Source organism: Pseudorca crassidens, chromosome 2 (genome assembly GCF_039906515.1).
Source record: "Pseudorca crassidens isolate mPseCra1 chromosome 2, mPseCra1.hap1, whole genome shotgun sequence".
Taxonomy (NCBI): domain Eukaryota; kingdom Metazoa; phylum Chordata; class Mammalia; order Artiodactyla; family Delphinidae; genus Pseudorca; species Pseudorca crassidens.
In genome coordinates, this window is record NC_090297.1 from 26282807 (window position 1) to 26298498 (window position 15692).

Here is a 15692-nt window from a genome sequence, read left to right on the forward strand (position 1 = left end):
TTTCCTTACAAGTATTGTTTATAGGTTCCAGGGATTAGGACCTAATTATCTTTGGGTAGCCATCATTCAGCCTGCTACACTCATCACCGGGGTAGATTGATCTTGTGTGGAAATACAACATAAACAACATTTTTTTTTTTTTTTTTTTGCGGTACGCGGGCCTTTCACTGCTGTGGCCTCTCCCGTTGCGGAGCACAGGCTCCAGACGCGCAGGCTCAGCGGCCATGGCTCACGGGCCCAGCCGCTCCGCGGCATGTGGGATCTTCCCGGACCGGGGCACGAACCCGTGTCCCATGCATCGGCAGGCGGACTCTCAACCACTGCGTCACCAGGGAAGCCCATAAACAACATTGTTAATCAACTATACTATAATAAAAATTAAAAAAAAATTTTTTTAGAAAGGACATTTAGTTCTCTCTAAAACAAACCTGTTAGGATATGCAAATATATTCCAAGGCACAATCTATCCACCTGGAGGTAGGTCCCAAAACTGTCAGCATAGCATCCACAGTGAACTATAACACCTCTATAACATAACATGCAAACTCAAACCTTTAAAATTATGATAAACATTACAGACTTTTTGCGGAGGGGCGGATGTTACTAGAAACTTATTGTGCCGTTTTGTGATCCAAATAAAATAGCTTATTAAAATGACTATTAAAATCAAGAAAATTGGGAGAAACTAGATTTGATGATGATAGTTATAACTAAAGGAAGGTTGAAAATAATTGGCTCACTCTTAATGACCGTGGTACCCCCTCTCAGACCCTGCACGTTTACACTGCACTACACAGCAGTGAAGAACTTCGCTTCTGGAATCAGACAGGCCTGAGTTCGAGACCTGCCTGTATTAGTGATATGACGGTGGACGAATCATTTCACCCTTTGGAGCCAGTTTCTTCACCTGTAAAATGGGAGTAATAAGAGTACCTGCCTCCTACAGTTGCTGTGAGGATTAAATAAGAACTCACATAATGTCCTAGCATGGAAATTAGCATATGTAATAAGTACTCGGTAAATTATAATCATAATTTATTATTATGTAATAAATACTACTCTTTCTCATAAAACTCTATCTTCTATTCTATTACAAATAGAAATATCGTCTCATCTTCAATTTATTAATTTTCAGGGGTAGAGGAGTTTTCCCTTTAAGGACTGTGATCTCATGGGTGAAAGGCCCTAACACCACAAAGAAAAAGCAAAGTCAATAATGCAATCTGCAATTCTGGTATGTACATCTTTGAGGAAACAAGAAAAGAAGAATGAAGAAAGTAAGGATTTTATAAGCCAGTAAAGGACAGGAAGTAGGGTCCAAAGAGTTTAATGTGTGACCAAGGGTGCTAACATACAGCACTTGAGGTTTGGGGGAAACAAGAGAAAGTTAAGAATTTAAATAGCAAAGTCTAAAAAAGGGATGTAATAGATTCATTTTCTACAGGAATTCATTAAATGATTGGAACTTTGCGCTCTGGAGAGATGAGAGGATTGAGAGGAAGGAGGTATGATGGGGACAGTAAATGATGAAGAGTACAGACAAGATAAACACACACCAACTCCTTTTTACACCCCAGACACCAGCACTGGGACTGAGATGAAGTAGACGATAGACCAGGAAAGCTCAAAACTCAAGAAAGCTTTGGTTCAGGACAAAGAAAACACTGCAAGCCATTCCAAGATACGGATGGTTGTTGATCTTACATCCCTAGCAGTTAGCCCAGTACCCTGCATGTCATCAATAAATCTGGGTTGAAGGAACAAATGTAAATGTACATATGCAATAGTAAAAATACTGGCAGTAGAGGAGAAGCTGAGCTAGAGGTTCCCTTCTCATCCCAGGGTTGTCTCCTGTCTCACTCCTGTCCAAACCAGCCTCCACACTGGGGATGTGAAGCTCTGAAAAGAATCTGATCACGTTTCTCCTGAAACGCTTCAACAGCTCCCCATGGCCTCTGACACGAAGTCCCAATTCCTTAGCCTGGAAACCAGCCTTCTGTGTTTGACGCCGACCTACTTTTCAGCCTGTTTCCGCCCCTGCCCGAGTCATACGTCATGCTCCCGTCATGTGGGGTTACTGGAACCCCCCATGTGTACTATGCTCTCACACACACGCCCCACCTTTGCACATGCCGCCCCTCCTCTCTGAGGTGCTCTGTCTGCCTGAGGGACTCCTCATCTCAAATGTATCTTTCTCCAGAAGGTGACACTTCTAAGCAGAGCTAGGTGATCCCCCCTCTAAGCTTTCAAAACACCTTGTCTCTACTTCTATTATGGCACTAAGTACGATACCATAATCGATATTTCCATGTCTGTCTTCCCTCATAAACTTCTGGGCTGCCAGGACTGGGTTCGAGTCTTCTTCATATCCCTAGCTATTAGTATGTGGGTACAGAAGCTTTAAAAGTGTGCGTGGAAAAAACGAACAGATTTTAAAGACCAAAAGTAGAAATAAAGCTTAAATACTTGGGTGAACAAGACATGGCAGGATACTAAAAGACACTTAGGGATGGGTAGGTCCATCCCTATAATTAGAAGGTTTTATCTTGATGGCAGCTACAATACTCCCCTCTAATTGTCCCTTGTTACCATGATCAGAGACAGATTTTGAGGCTGGGTATACTACAGGCCTGACCCAGTATGACAGTCCCTATCTCATATTATTCCCAACCATTTCTCACACTCATTGTGCCTTTGAGAAAGCAATTTCATCTTCATACACTTTAGTGTCCCCATCTTCTGTGAAGTAACCCCTATTCCAAAATGCTCCAAAAGCCAAGTTCCTCTTTCATACTCTAATTCTCATTTTCTCTGTCTCTTACTACGAAGAATGGGAATTTTCAGTGCTAAATTAAGGACGAAAATCATCTGAGCCCAAATTTAGTGTACAACTTTGGGGAAGTTATCATACCTTTCTGTATCTCAACAGTCTCCTCCCTGAAATGCAATCGACCCTATATCCAGGAGGTCACAGGAAATAGTAAAAGGTACTTACTATGCACCTCACACGTATTAACTTGTTTAATTCTACAATCCTTCCAGGCAGGTACTATTATTATCTCCATATACACAAGAAGATGGAACACAAAGAGGGTGAAGATTTGAAGGGCTGTGAAGATCACAGCTAATGAAGGGTAGAGGCAGGGCGGGCTCTCCTGTCTGTGCTGTTAACCATGACCCTCTACTGCTTCTCTGCAGCCCAGTGAAAGGCACCGTGTACAGTACAAAACTCCAGTATATTCAAGTATAAAAAGAGACACTGAACAGTAGGCCTCGGGTATGGGGCAGTGTTGCACATTTCAATCCAAATGCATTTTACAGCCAAGAATAGACCTTAAACCACCCACCGTTTTTAGCTAAAATCAGAAGGTTCTCTTGTGATCTGGGCCATCAAGGAGATGGATTTGTGGAGATGGATCTGTCCTTCACTGTACGACACCTACAATTTAGAGGACACTGTCACTAGATGACATCCACCTTGGGGTGTGGCTTTATGGATCAACGAGTTAGGTTCTTCTCAGGAGTGATCATCCGGGAATAGAGATGCGGCAGAAGATACAATTGTGTTTATGCTTTTTCTACAGAAATTTATGCTTTAAAAAAGCATTAAATATTTAAGTCCATATCACCCTCCACTCAAAAAATTAATTTAGACAAAATTTAAGGAACATCCACTAGGTGCAATACAATAACCTCATATTGTTCTCCAACTCTTATAGGCATATTCCCTGCTGGATAAATATTTGTTGAATGAATGAAAACTATTTCACAGACAGCTTCAGAGAAGCTCCGCATTTCCAGATGTTTCCTCAGAAGGAACGGGTGCCTTATAATAGTCACCTTTCCCCTAGAGAAAATATTCAGTCCCGCTTCAAGAGGGAGAACTTAACTCCTCAAGTCTCTAGAAAAGCCTAAAGCCACCTTTATCTGTACCCATGGTTTCTATGTCCTTCTCTTCCCCCATCAGAAAGAGAACACAGAAAGGTCAGGTTACATTGGTTTCTTGGGCCTGCACAAATTCCTGTGAGGTTCCCTCTTCTGTCAGGAAAAGTTTCCCTGGTAACCATATTTACACACTCACTTAATTCCCTCCCCTCCCTTGATTTGCCGGTTGGTATAAAAACTAATTTGCATTGAACTGCTGAAGCTTACAAGTTAATCAGTTGAACAGACTTACAAAATCTGGGAACTCGGCTTTTGGCCAAAACTGAATGTAATTCTCTTCAGTTCAAAAATTTTAAAACACATCAAATATGCATGCTGGATATTTCTGGCTATAGGTAAGGAAAAGAAGATTCTCCTAAAGGGCATCTGGCCAATATTATTAGATAGGAAGATCAAGAGAGGAAGAGGTACCTTACTTAGTTCTGAGTTAAGCAAGATCAGCTGTGATAAGGTGCAGAAAGAGATAAGTCAAGGACCAACACAGAAAGTCTGAGCCCTGTGAAATGATGAACTCGGGCCTAAGATTCTGGGTGATCAGAGCTCAGGACCTGGGTGAAGGAATGGGATATGAATATTGAGAATGGAGCATCATTAATTCATTCGCCAAGTATTTATTGAGCATCTAACAGTGCTTGGTGCTGGGAATATAGCAGTGGATAAGTCAGACCCAGATCCTGCCTACATAAAGATATTTAGCTAGCGAACCAATGTTGGCTTCGTTATTGAATCAAGTATCTTTGGGCTAGGGACTCATTATATAATTTCCTACAAGGGCCAGAATTGGTTTCAGAGTATGGATGGAGCAGGGACTTACAGACAGAAACAGGCTCAAGAAGTCCTCCTTGGAGAAGGTAAGCTGGCAAGTCAAGAAGGCTTTGACTTCTACGATGTTTTCTTTACACCTTCAACAACCATGATACATGAGCTTCTAGATAGGGAGATGAAGGCTGTATTTATCGTAGGGCATAAAGCCAGTTACTTCACAGTATACATATATTTTCTAAAGAATAGAGTAAAAAGTATATAAAGGTACAAGCCATTCTTAAGTATATTCAACAACCATTTATTGAGTATCTGCTATGTTCAAAGAACAGTTTTAGGAATTGAAGCTATGGATAGGAAAAGACAGAGTCCTTAGCAATTACAACAATGTGGTAAGTGCTATAATGAGATGTTAAAGCGTAGCAGAAGATCAGAGAGGAAGGATACTAATTCATTAAAAGTGAGTTGGGAAATGCTTCTGAGATGTAACACTTGAACCTTTTCTTTTTTAATTTATTTATCTTTTTATTTTATTTTTGGCTGCATTGCGTCTTTGTTGCGGTGCGCGGGCTTCTCATCGCGGTGGCTTCTCTTGTTGCAGGGCAGGGGCTCTAGGCGCGTGGGCTTCAGTAGTTGTGGCACTTGGGCTCAGTAGTTGTGGCTCACAGGCTCTAGAGCGCAGGCTCAGTAGTTGTGGCGCACGGGCTTAGTTGCTCCGCGGCATGTGGGATCTTCCTGGACCAGAGCTCGAACCCGAGTCCCCTGCATTGACAGGTGGACTCTCAACCACTGGGCCACCAGGGAAGCCCCACAATACTTGAATCTTAAAAGACACAGAAGTTTGTTGTTTTAAGCTGATAAATTTGATAATTTTTCCATAGCAATGACTACTACAGAGCCTTATGGAGGCTCTGCCAGCAGCACAAATAGGAGACCACAGAGAACACCTGGCTGCTTAGACGCTTTCATGATGTACACCATAGGGCATACTCTAAATTTCTTCATATTTTTATTTTATTTATTTATTTATTTTTGCGGTACACGGGCCTCTCACTGTTGTGGCCTCTCCCGCCGCGGAGCACAGGCTCTGGACGCGCAGGCTCAGTGGCCATGGCTCACGGGCCTAGCCGCTCCGCGGCATGTGGGATCTTCCCAGACCGGGGCACGAACCCGTGTCCCCTGCATCGGCAGGCAGACTCTCAACCACTGCGTCACCAGGGAAGCCCTCTTCATATTTTTAATCTCACATATTCTTAGGCTCACCTGATCCATGATGGGGACAGAAAGTGAGAGTAAGCACTCTTATTCTGGGATGTGAATGACGCTGGTGATGGCAACAAAAACTCAATCTTGCCTGATAACCTATGCAAAGGAATCTAGGTGTTAGGACTTGGTCATGTGGTCAGCTAGTATCAAGTGGTGTCAGGACTTGGTCAGCACCTGGTCAAATGATTACTCAGAGAGACCCGGAGTGGGAGGAGCCTGGGGATGAGTAAATGCTATTTTTGAGAGAGCAATAACCATGAAAACCAGAAAAACTTAGTTTGTTGTCAGTTCCAAGTAGTGATTATAAAGCAAAAGTGAGAGACAATATGGAGAATTAAGCGCTTCTCGTTTTCATGATCCATACAGGTAGATGAAGGAATAGAATGGGCCAAAAAGGGAAGAGTGGGACATGAACATTCAAGGCAAATGTGGTGAACAGAGCCACATGGTTCAAACCTGCTGGACAGTCCCTGGTATGGGCACCAGTCTGGCTAAAAAGGCATCAGATCAGGGCAATTTGTATTATACCTGTTCAACCCCAATTTCTGTTTCAGTAGGTTGAGAAATGGTCTTCCTAGCTTCCTACCAATTGGGAACATGTGACTACCCAAGAAATAGAAATTAACCATTTCTTATTTAAATTGGGAGTAACAACACAATCAGGACAGTAACTCTATCCAATAATTCTCTCATGATATGATGGGTGAGTTTCCAGAAGCCATTCTGGGTAAATAATTCCTTGCCTCTTTATTCTCTACTCTTCATACTGGCTCTATACTTGAAATTCCAAATATCCCCCTTTTGCCCTTTATACCAGGAGTCCAAAATGAGAAGACAGGAAAATGTGATCATGTACTATGAGGCAGCAAGGACTTTAGGCTATGCAAACAAAAGGAATTACACAGCACAAAATGTTTTCCCAGCTTTAGGAGGGAATATTGATACCTTCGGGTAGAACTGGTTCCATAATTTGTGGGGCCCAGTGCAAAACGAAACAGCAGGTCCCCTTGTTAAAAAATTATTAAGAATTTCAAGACAGCAACAACAGAGCATTAAACTGAGTGTGGAGCCCTTATAAATGCAGGGCCCTGGGAGGCGACACAGGTCACATACCCATGAAGTTGGCCCTGCCTTCAGGGACAGCATAGTATGGTCCTTTCGTTGAGCTTGAGAGTCAGAGCTGGGTCCAAATTCCATCTTTGCCCCTCATTACTTATGTGAGCAGGGACTTCCCTGGTGGTGCAGTGGTTAAGAATCTGCCTGTCAATGCAGGGGACACAGGTTTGATCCCCAGTCTGGGAAGATCCCACATGACGTGGAGCAACTAAGCCCATGTGCCACAACTACTGAGCCTGTGCCCTAGAGCCCGCGAGCCACAACTACTGAAGCCTGTGTGCCACAACTACTGAAGCCCGCGCGCCTAGAGCCCAAGCTCCGCAACAAGAGAAGCCACCGCAATGGGAAGCCCGCGCACCACAATGAAGAGTAGTCCCCGCTCGCTGCAACTAGAGAAAGCCCGTGTGCAGCAACGAAGACCCAACGCAGCCAAAAATAAATAAATAAATAAATTTATTTAAAAAATTATGCAATCATAGGCAGTTTATTTAGCCGCTCCATGTTTCCAAGAGGTTGTATGGCTGTAATCCTGTACTGTGAGGATTAAATGGGATAATGAATAGAATGTATACAAAGTGCTTAACACACAGTAAGCACTCCATAAATGGTAGCTATCTTATTATTGTTAAATGAAACGTGCAGGTAAATCTCAAAGCAGTAAGTTTAAGAAATGAATTGCTGAACTGCTATCAAGGATATGAAAGAATGAGAATGATATATTAGGGCAACTAAATTAATGAAGCAGGTAGGGAACAGCAAATCTTTTGCTTGACTGTTCCGCCTTCTCTAACCTCTTTCTTATTTCTCTCTTTTCCTTTTACTGCCAAACATACAAAGGGTGATCTACATGCTGTCTCCATTTCTTACCCACATCTCATGACCCCATCCTCTTTAATCTGGCATTTAATATCCCTATGGCCATCCCCCATGGAATTGAAGCTATTATTTTCAAAAAGTCACCAATGATCCCTGTTGGGATATAATGGACATTTCCCAACTTTTTCTGTAACATTTCATACTGCTGACCAATCCCTCCAGCTCGAAACCCTCTCTTTGCTTCACTTCTGCGATACTATACCCTCACGGCTAAGAGCATGTCTAATAGGCCTTGCATCTATCAGGTACATAAATAAATGATCGTGAAGAGAATTCATTCTTTGGGTGAATAAATGAGATGGTTCTTCTGCTTCTCTGATATTCCTTATTTTTCACCATACTGACCCCATTTCTTCTTCCTACCTCCCTGCATGTGGGCAATCTCCACTTTCCAGCCTTGGTCCTCTACACCTCTATTTCTATGCTGTTATACCGCTAACAACTAAGTGGGAACTAAGCTAATCTCATGGCTTCAATTATCACCTACGTATAAGACTCTCTGACTTCTCTCTTTTGAACACTAGGCCCCCCCACCAGTTCCAAATATTTTGGGGATCCATCCACTTATAAATTCCAGTATCACCTCAAGAGATCTAGCACTTGGCTTTTCCTCTTCTCTCCCGAACTGCCTTTTCTTTCTGTCTGTCCTATTTCTGTTGATCTTGTCACCTATGTTCAAGGCTACATTTGATTCTTCCTAATTTCTTGTCCTCCATATCTATCAGTCAGAGTCCTTTCATGTTTCCTTTATAATACTCATTGAACCTATCTCTTTCTATTTTCACTGCCATCACCCGAATTCAACCCCTTATCCCCCTCATATCTAAACTATTCAAATAACCTGCTAATTGGTTGTACAGTTCTTTCTATCCCTACTAAAGTTTATTCTCCACATTGTTGTTGAGAATCTTCATAAAATACTACTTTTATAAGCACACACTTCCCTAACCAAACATCTTCAGACTTTCCATCATATGGGATAAAGTTCTAACTCCTTAGTTAAGCATTAATGCCTGTTAAAATCTGGCTTCAAGCAACCCTTCCAATCTTACAACTTCTTTAGTTAAACCTTCTGATCTTGCCACATTGGTCAGTTTTATCAACTGACCCCTGAAAACTTTCTTCCATATTCCGGTCCTGTGTTTTATGAACATTTTTTTCCCCATCTAGAAATCCCTCCCACTTTCCTTCTCTATATAACAAAATCTACCATGTCTCTGAAAAAAGCCTTCCTGGATAATCATAGTCCACAATGATCTTTCTCTTTTTCCAACTCCTATAATATCATACCTTTAGCACTTTGAAAATTTACAGAAGAACTGCTTTACGCTGAATCCTCACAAGTATACGAAGTAGGTGGCATTATTACAGATAAAGAAACAAAGTCAAATAACATGTCCAAGTCACACAGCAAGTAACTGATAGAACTGGGATCTGAATCCTTGTTTAGCTGAGAATAATCCCCGGACTACACTATCCCTCTCATTTTCCTATCTCTTCCAAAGCACAAATACAGCACAGTATTTACACACAAGCAGATGCTCAGTAAACATGCTGATTGAGAAGACTGCTTAAATAGCACCCGTGATTCTCCAGCACTTAGGAATTGTCAATCTCAGCAGACCACATTAGGCATATCCCCCCAGTGTCACGTTCTTTATGAGGCTTGATCTGTAATTGAGTTCAAGATGGGGTATTTGCCAAAAATTCACCATGATCCATTCTAAAAATAAATTTTGGTTCAAGCAAAGCTAAAAGGCTGTTATCTGAACCAAACATTAGGTGAGTTTTGGGGATGAGGTCTACTTTACCACCTCTGGGCCCATTCTTGCTCTGTTTCCAAATGGTCAGGAAGTAAAAACAGGCTGGCTGAATTGATGGCTTATGAGGTAAAATGGACTATCTATAGTTCTAGAAGTGGAGGCTAAGGCAGCAGAACAGGATTTTCTTTGCTCTGGTAGCTAAGACCTTAGTAAAAGAAGTCTAGTAAAAGTGAGTCACGAGTGGAAACTGGATCAAAAGACGATAATAGTAAGGAGGGAAAGAGAACAGAAAGAAGGAAGTACTGGAAATAGTCTATTGAAGAGATGGTGCTGTCCTTTTCTGCAGTTGCTTTAAGCTGTCAGATCCAGCCCCCGCTCTCCAGGGCTGGCACCACTAACAGCAAGTTCTATCACCTCTGCATGATTCATGGTCTCAGTCCCAAACTGCTTGTCCTGACCCATATCACAGTCCAGATCCTTCCAGCTTCTGATCTGCTTACTCATTTCCCAAGGTCTCACAAATCTGACCTCACAGATTTGACATTCAGCATGGCTTCCCTGGGTATGACCCATATTACTCCCTTATTGTATGGTTTAGATTTGCCCTCCTGGGATGATGCCTCTAGCGCCATACCTATGCCCAGTTTTCCACCCCTCTACCTTGGAGCTACAGCCGCATTTTCACTGGAAAATGTGGTGGGAATTAGAAATTCTAGGTTACTTTATCGAGAAAGGAAAAAGGCCATGGCTGCACTATAAAGCCATTGCCTAGAGATACCATGCTCCTTAAGTGTCTGTATTCACAGTTTCCTCTGCTTTGGCTGCCCTTCCTGTTCTTCCCAATATTCTCTGCAAGGCAAACTCCTATTCATCCTTCAAGACCTTAAACATGTTTTTCTCTGGAAAGCCTTCCTGGATCCTCTCAGACAGCTAATTGTTCCCTCCTCTGTGCTTCTTTATGTACACATCTATTATGCTGTTATCACTTTTACTGGCAATTTTATTTCTGTTTCTCCCACTGTTTCTTTGAGGACAAGGACTAATTATCTTATTCATCTTTGCATCCCCAAGACATAGCAGAGTGCCTGGCAAACAGCAAGAGTTTGTTGTTGTGTGATAAAAGACATCAAGAGCAACATGAAAGTGCAATTTGCACTTCACTTGCAAAAATCAAATTGGTTCCTGGTACTTTGCATGTGTAACCACATTCTTCCTTGATTTAGAAGAAAGGACTTTAGCCTCATAAAGGAAATTCTACTGATATCACTGGCACATTAGCCAGTTTTTCCTCTGCACTGGTGATAGAAACATCCCCCCTCCCACACACACACACTTCCGAGAAGCTCCCAGGGCAAGCTTAATATTAGTGGCACATGGCCCATCCTACCATTTCTATTGTAGTGAAAGCTAAATTACACTGTAAGCCTAATGCTGCCACCAATCTTAGTGAATTGGTGGTGAGGGGGGTGGGTAATTAAAAGAACACACTTCTGTAGCAGACCTCGGAGGAGGATGAGGGAGAAAGATGAATTTAATCCTGGCCTTATAAAAAATTTGTTAGAAACTCACGCAAAACAGCCGCTTCCTCTGGACATGACAGACCCGATCCAGGTGTCCAGCAGTGACCTTTTCCCATGAGTGTCAGGTCATCACCCAGCACAGAAAACAAGGGGCCAGTGCCTTTCTTGGGCATCCCTCCTTCTGAAACCTGGCAAATCGTGGGGCCTGCCTTTCCTTTAGGGGATTGTCCGCTCCTCCCTGCACCGACAATCCCCAGGTCCCTTGGCTGGTGGCCCCCAAGCACCACTCTTGCCTTCGTCCCACCGGGGCCCCAGCTTGACTCCGGGTCAAAAGTGCCGGCGGCTGGACTGTCAGGTCGCGGCTGGGGAGGGGGCGCCGAGGTCAGGCCCGACCCCTGGGTCTCCTCGCACTCTGCGGGATGCGCGGAGGAGACGCAGGCCGCGCAAGGCCACGGGCTGCTGAGGCTCGGGCCTCTGCGCGGGAGGGGCTCGGCGACCCGAGAAACAGAGCGAGTGCCGGTACTTCAGCAGCTACCCCGCAGCCTCCCGCAAGCCCTGGCCTCGGAGCTGCCCCGCAGCCCTAGCCTCGGCTGCGTCTCGGCCCCCGGGCGCGCTGCGGCCGGTCGATCCGCCGGTCTGGGCTGCTCGGCCTCCACCGCGGATCCCGGGTCGGGCCGCCGCCGCCTGCCGGCCGGTGCCCACGGCAATGCCCCGCCCCGCGCGGCCCAGCCCGGCCGTGACAGCTGGGTGCCCAAAGGGTTAAGCCGGCAGAGCTGCGGCCCAAGTGCCCCGCGCGCTGCAAGTCCGCCGCGAGCCGGCCCCAGCGCGCACGCGCCCGCCCGTTACCTGCGGTCGCGTTCGCGCTCCTCCTCCACCTGGCCGCTCTCTCCCGGGGGCCGCCCCTCAGCCCGCCCCCTCGGCTCGGCGCCGCGCACCCTGCTGGCTACTCGGCCAAGGCCTGGGGAGGAGGGGCGTGGGGGCGATTACCATATATTAGCATACCAGCGTGCATCACGTGGCGTCTCCAGCCAATGGTCATTCTGGAAAGGCGGGGATTGGGCTGAACACGCCCAGGTGCTGCTCCGGGCCTGAACCGGTGGCCACGGCAACGGCTGGGAGGGCGGGGGAGTGGGGAGGCACAGAGCATCTCCCCTACCTGAGCTCCTTGTGGAGGCATCCGCACGTTTCCCACCCCGCGGAAGGAGAGGGGCTGAATTTGGCTCCTCTCAGAAGGATTCAGATTCAGCAGACATTTATCGTGCATTTACCACGTGCCTAACACTTTTCTGCAGAATATGATTCTCGGGATAACCCTGTGATGTCGGGACTATTAACCCCACTTGATAGAAGGGAAAGAGGAGGCTCAGGGACGGTAGGTCACTCACCCAAAGTCACACAGCCACACTGAATGACAGAACTGGAGATCTGAGCCCATTTCTGACTTCAGGCCCCCAGACTCTCCTCAGTTATTTTCTCCAGCAGGGGTCTCCCAGCACCTCCTCACAATTCCAGGTGTACCAAGTAGCTGAGAAAATCCTTATAGAAACTTTGTACAGTGTTTTAGTGTTTCCTTACAATGACCTTTGAGGTTAGTAGGCAGAACAATTTCGGCTAAATAGCAGATGAGGAGAAATGAGGCCCAGAGAGGTGATGGTGACCTGTCTTTGGCCAAACAGCTATTAAGAACTACTGCGTAATTACTATGATTTACACTCAAGCTTGCTACTTTATAAACTTTTAAATTCAGTCTTCTCAACATGATGGTATTGCTATGACCATTTTACACTTTGAGAAACTGAGGCTTTGGGAAGTTAAGCAAATTGCCCAAGGTTACACAGCTAGGAAGTAGAAGATGAGGGTTCAAATCCAGGTTTATCTGGCTCCAAAGCTAGTCTTGTCGAGTCTCATTGTACCAGGTTCATTTAATTTAGACTTGGACTTTAGAACCCCTTCTCTAACAGAACTTTCTCTCCTCTCCTCCTAAGATGTGTCCATGTTCTCTCTTAATCCTGTAAAATATCACATGACAGGTGATATGTGTTAAGGTCACAGAGGCTAAATATTAAAAGAAAATAGAGTCACCCCCGCAAGTGGGTTAAGGACACTATAATTCTCAGCTCTTCATTTTACCCCTAGGGATTTGATCGTTCGCCTAAGACTGAATTGTTTAAAAGCATAGGCATCTGCATTTAGACTTTCCTTCTGCTCCTTCCTTTAGTTTAGCTCAGTGGTTCTCTAATTATTGGACAAAATAATAATGCCTCAAACCAAATATACTAAACTTTATAGGCATTTTAAGGGATTAACAAATGTAATTTTTGCATATATGTACATTTCACCTTACTGGTCTGACTTAAAACCCAATTTCCTCCTACGTTGTGTTGTTGGATGTTCAAGAGCCCAAACTTGGAGGCAGACCTAAATAGGCTAAAAACCTGACTTGGCTAACTGTGTGAACTTGGGCAGGTTACATCTCTGTGCCTTAATGTCCTCATTTGTAAAATAGGATAGGAATGGTGTGAGAATTAAATGGATTCGTATGTAAAAATTACTTAGCACAAGCCCTGGCTCAGAGGTACAACCTCCATAATTGTTAGCTGTTATTGACACATAGGAACAGATAACCCATGTACAGAATTTCTCAAGGTTTCCTAGCTGGCTTTGGGATTCAGGAGCTGTCTCTCATCCCTTGTGGCATATTAAACAGCCTGTTGTGCTGTGAAGGCTTGTTATCTCTCCAAATGACATCCTCTCTTCTTAGGATCATAAATAATTCCCTGACTCAAAGGAGCTGGTTTCTCCTGCATATCTCCTAGCACCAAATTACCGGAGTGGCTCCTTGCAGAAGGGATCTTGACAAACAGCGGAGCCATAAGTCAGGCTTCTTGAAACACTTTTATGAGTGCCTTAATGAGGGAGATGAGTGTCATCAGGAACTCGTCCCGTCCTTCCCGGCCACAGGAAATGAGCTCTTTGTGCTCAAAGGGTTTCCAAAGCTGAGACGCAAAGAGTTTTCAGGAAGTGGGCCAGAGATGAGAAGCTGTTGACTGAGAGAATCCCAGGGCTAAACAGCACCATCCTGCCATTCACCTTATATTGTCAAATTACTCAGGGCTTATTGCAGCAATAGCACCAAAGGGTGGCATGTGAGGGCGGGTGTTAATCCTCTCCCCTTTCTCCCATCCACACACTTCAACAGCCATTCTACCACCACCCTGAAAGGGCAGTGTAGACAGTGGTTAAAAGCATTGTCTCTGGAGCCGAAGAAGCAAGTGTGAACCCTGCTTCCACTATTCTCTAGCTGTGTGACCTTGGGAAATTTGCTTAACCTCTCTGTGTCTCAATTTCCACATCTGTAAAATGGGAATAATACAGTGCCCACCTTATAGGCTCTTGTGAAGATAAATGAGTTACTAACATAGGGTGCTTAGAACACCCAATAGGAAGCCCTAGAGATATATTTGCTAATTAAACAAAATAAACATATAAGCCCAATACAAACAACATACTTTCTATAGAGGCAACCATAGCCTTAAGTGAAGTGCTTTGGGCCCTCTCCCAACTATATGCTGCCCCTTACCCACTCTGACTTGCAATAGGAAGAATAAGTGCTTGGGGCTCTAGTTTGAATGTGGACTCTGCCACGTTCCCAGTTCTGTGAACTTTGCCAAGTTATTTTACATTCCCAAACCAGAGTTACATTATTTGTAAAATGAGACTAACTTCCTCCTGGAGTTGTTCTGAGCATTCAATCAGATAGTATCTGGTAAGAGGTGATGAGGGCCTGAACTGGACAGAGGTCCTGCTTGATCATAAGCGCTTTACCTTTTACTGAGCTATTTCTGGTGAACATCTTTACTTTCCAAAAATGAAAACAACTAATATGTATTGAGCACTTACTCTGGCCCTGTGCTCTATATACATCATCTAACTTAATACAGTAAAATGAAGACCCACAGGGATTAAGTAGCTTGTCCAAGATCACAATGGAAGTCAGTGGTGGAACCAGGAATCAAGCCTGGACCGTCTGATTCCCGAGTCCATGCTAATTACCCACTATGCCCCAGGCCTCCCGCTCCAGCTTGGCTCAGAGAGCTCAGGGAATGAGTGTTCTATTTCTTTAGCATTCCTCCCCCTTCCATACACACATACTCTCCACTGGTACCCAGCAGTGCCCAGCACAGTAAGTGCTCCACATGTGTTTACTGAATGAGTGAAAGTAAATGACTTGACATCCTCTTATAGTGATGAAAGCCCCCTTTTTTCTTGGGCTGTCCCCAGTGGGGAAGAAAAGCAGCTGTCAACCCTCCTCCCCACACCCTAGCATCCTCTTCCTGCTAAATAATCATGTGGAAGGACTTCTTCCTTCCCCCATGGGGGAGTCAGGCTGATGCTGTTTTTTTTTTTTTTTCTTCAGAGATCCACAAGAGACACAATGATGACT

The 15692-nt window shown here is 44.5% G+C and overlaps 1 protein-coding gene across 4 annotated transcripts in view; it reads right to left on the reverse strand.

Annotated features, from left to right (window-relative positions):
• The window catches only part of PHC2 (polyhomeotic homolog 2), a 102747-nt gene extending 90543 nt beyond the window's left edge, over nucleotides 1-12204 (reverse strand). Inside the window, exon 1 of one of the 4 annotated variants that reach the window (XM_067725376.1) lies at nucleotides 12095-12204. The gene's annotated coding sequence lies outside the window, so the exon portion shown is untranslated. Of the gene's footprint in view, nucleotides 1-11297; nucleotides 11857-12094 lie in introns of those variants that run through there. The other 3 variants (XM_067725375.1, XM_067725378.1, XM_067725379.1) reach the window with 3 other exon arrangements.
• Between the last annotated feature and the right edge of the window lie 3488 nt (nucleotides 12205-15692).